Raw genomic sequence first — 3,936 nt, 5'->3', positions numbered from 1 at the left:
AATACTGCATACATGGCCTAATGGTGGTCTTGTAGAGGATACTTTCAGACGTAACTTCTTTCTAGCATGGTAGAGAGAGCCCACCCTCTCTTCACAGAGGGTTTGTCCTTCGAGCCAAGATCAAAGTGTAGTGTCTGTTCCGGCAGATGCTGCAAGCAAAGACCATTGCCCTTGTGGCAATGAGTTTCTGGTCCATGTGGGGGCAACCCTATATACCAAGAAACTCTCGTTATCCAGCTCCCATTTCCCACCTCTCGGGAGCTGATCCCCATTCCCCTTCTCCCTCTCCATTTCCACATTAAAAAAACGGCCTCATGCGTAATTTACTCTCGTGAGGAAGCAATAAACACAGCCCACCTTCTTCACAGCAGGATAACTTTAATAGAATGTTCAAATATATCTCATATACAAATCAAGTCTTGACTCCAGAAAGGGGCCCCTTCATTTGTGAGAACTTCATTTGTGAGAACTTCATTTGTGAGAACTTCGACTGAAGTAAAATCAAAACCACGCATATGAATGCACGTACGTTACATACACATTTGTGTGCGCGCACACATACACTAACATATGCGTATGACGTTTTTGCTTATATTTTTCTACCAGCGTTGACACACGCGTAAAGATATAGGCGAATAGAGAGAAGGAGAGAGAGAGAGAGAGAGAGAGAGAGAGAGCAAGACAGACAGACAGACAGACAGACAGACAGACAGAGACAGAGAGAGACAGACTGACAGACAAACAGATGGGAGGAAGAAATATAGACAAACAGAAGGGCGTGACAAACAGAGGGGACAAATAGAGAGAGGCAGAGAGAGACAGATGGGAAGAAACAGACAGACAGGGGGGACAAAAAGAAAGAAAGCGACACAGAGGGAAATAAACAGACAAACAGAGAGAAGCGACATAAAGACTGAGGGGGCAAAGATAGACAGACAAACAGACAGACAGACAGAGGTGAGAGAGAGACCGATAAACAGACAGAGAGGACAAAGAGATAGTGTGAATGAGAGAGAGAGAGAGAGAGAGAGAGAGAGAGAGAGAGAGAGAGACAGACAGACAGAGAGAGAAAGAGAGAGAGAGAGAGACAGAGAAAGAGAGAGAGAGTGAAAGAGAGCGAGAGGGGGGGCGGTATTTCGTTACGAGTTTCTCTAGAGATGTAGTCGGAGTGTTACTTTACGACGAAAACAAAAGGAAAACTTCACGTCTCAACTCCACGCCTAGAAACACGACCCTCCCGGCCAGCGCCGGACACTCCCGCTTTGCAGGGCAATGCGCGAACACAAACCGTTAAGTTCGACAATCGAAAAAGAGGAAAGAAAAAAGCTTCTACGCAAACAACGAAACAAAACATATGGACATGTTGTTATAAAAAGTTTATCGCAACAAACTTAGTAAACTTCATCATCGCTGTTTGAACTGTTCTAAAAATCAACAAACATTATGACTTTTCTTCTTCTTCTTGACTATTAAACGTCTCTATCTATATACCCCTCTCTTAACTTCACTCACACACACACATACAGACACACACACACACACACACACACGGACACACTCGCACACGCGTACACACACGCGCTTGCGCACACACACATATATTCGCACACACACTTCACATACACATACTCGCACACACACACACATTAACACACACATTTACACACACGCATTTACATACACGCATTTACACACACATACACACACTTACACACAGATTTACACACACATACACATACACACACACACACATACACACACACATACACACACACATACGTGTGTGTGTGTGCTGTAAAAAACAAGAACGAGAACGACAGAACGAACTTCGAACATTTCATACACACACACAGACACATACACACACAATGTGAAGAAGAAGAAGAAGAAGAAGAAGAAGAAGAAGAAGAAGAAGAAGAAGAAGAAGAAGAAGAAGAAGAAGAAACCCCGAACATTTCACACGCACGCACATATTACGTTCCGATGTCCGTTTCCCTAGGCCACGTGACAATCGCTATTTCAATTACCAGCGGATTTCTGTGATCATTTTTCTTACCAGTTGTGTTTTTTATTGTTTTTTTTGTTTACATTTTGTTTCAATGGGGAATTATTCAGCCCAATAAGTAAGTAAAAAAGATTTCTTTTTTCCTTCACCTCCTTTTTTTTTTTTTTTAATTTACTATCTTCTTATTTAAAAAAAAAAAAAGCGAAATAAACTGTGTTCGTAAGTTTATACATTTAAAAAGTTGTCAATACGCTATGTTTTTTGTTTAGATGCGTGAAAAAGTTTGTAAATGTCTATTTTTCCTTATTCCTGTTGATTTTGATTTCGGACGTTTTTTTTTTTAAATATATAATATCCAGCAAAAAAAAAAAAAAAAGAAAAAAAAACATGAAAAAATAAAAATACAATAAATGTTACCAAAGGCAAGTAAATACCACTCTTCTACCTACCTGGATTTTTTAAACTTATTTCAAAACGTTTATTTACTCTAAAATAAAAGTAGTGTAAAGTCTGCTTTCGTTAAAGCCATTTAGGTCCTCGATAATCGCTTAAAAGTCGAAAATTAAAGAAAATACTTAAAATCACATGTTTGCCCAATTAGTAACATTTATTGATAACGGGTTTTTTTTCTTTAGAATGCTTATATAATTCTATTTCTAATTATTTAAAAGCTCCACATATTGAGCACTTTTGAAAAAATATTGGTTTCAGTCCATGTTAATAATATACCTGAACTTAATCAATCAATCAATCAATCAATCAATATATATATATATATATATATATATATATATATATATATTGATTGATTGATTGATTGATTGATTGATTGATTTTGAAAAATATTGGTTTCAGTCCATGTTAATAATATACCTGAACTTAATCAATCAATCAATCAATCAATCAATCAATATATATATATATATATATATATATATATATATATATATATATATAGAGAGAGAGAGAGAGAGAGAGAGAGAGAGAGAGAGAGAGAGAGATTGATTGATTGATTGATTAAGTTCAGGTATATTATTAACATGGACTGAAACCAATATTTTTCAAAAGTGCTCAATACATGTGTACAGCTTATATATATATATATATATATATATATATATATATATATATATATATATATATATATATATATATATATATATACTACCACGCCGCCCGGCGTTGCCCAATCGTAAAATACACTTAAATATGACATTTTTATTTATGCGGACTTCAGATTTTGTTATTATAGAGCCAATTTGAACACAATATATATATATAGTGGTGATTTAAAAAGTTTTTCAAAAATATATGACTTGAGTTGGAGTCGTTTGGTAGAAACCGTTCTGCAAACAGACAAGGTTACTTTTATAACATACTAGCAGGTAACCTCAGGCCACCCCAGGCCGTATTTCGTGTTGTATTGTGGTTAATATTAGTTGTGATTGTCGAAACTGCTATATCCTGCAAACATTTCAGAATACACGCACTTAAGGAACTCTAAATTAGGAGACTGGAACTGCTATAAGTACAACTAACCCCCATCAAATAACCCCCCCCCCACAAAGAGGATAAGTGAGGTCGCAACTATAATCATACCCGTATGGGTTATGTAAGTCACTTAATATTCTACTTCATCGAGCAGTTATGGTATTACTAGCCGAAATAAGTACCTGTTGAAGGTATATTTGAACCAAATGAGTAATAGATCGTTTTGAGTGAAGCTCGTAATAATGTATGCATATGGATATTTTTGGGTGTGTGCATGTATGGATATATGATCTTTATATACCCGGGTAGGAAAAATAATTTATTAATATAAAAAAAAAAAAAAAATGAAGAAATAAATAGATGAAAGAAAGTAAGGAATGAAGGGTGAATGGAAGAGAAGGGAATAAGGGTATTAGAGTGAATAAACAAAGATGAAGGTA

The 3,936-nt window shown here is 36.1% G+C and overlaps 1 protein-coding gene across 2 annotated transcripts in view; it reads left to right on the top strand.

Annotated features, from left to right (window-relative positions):
- The first annotated feature begins 1,121 nt into the window (after positions 1-1,121).
- LOC145280117 (ras-related protein Rab-23-like) overlaps positions 1,122-3,936 on the top strand; it is a 296,207-nt gene continuing 293,392 nt past the window's right edge. The window contains exon 1 of one of the 2 annotated variants that reach the window (XM_080131872.1): positions 1,122-2,123. The gene's annotated coding sequence lies outside the window, so the exon portion shown is untranslated. The remainder of the gene's footprint in view (positions 2,124-3,936) is intronic. The other variant, XM_080131870.1, reaches the window with a different exon arrangement.

This window comes from Euprymna scolopes, chromosome 7 (assembly GCF_053919585.1).
Source record: "Euprymna scolopes isolate OS-2025 chromosome 7, ASM5391958v1, whole genome shotgun sequence".
NCBI lineage: Eukaryota > Metazoa > Mollusca > Cephalopoda > Sepiida > Sepiolidae > Euprymna > Euprymna scolopes.
The sequence above is the reverse complement of the archived record's forward strand: the minus strand, read 5'-3'. Positions and strand labels throughout refer to the sequence as shown.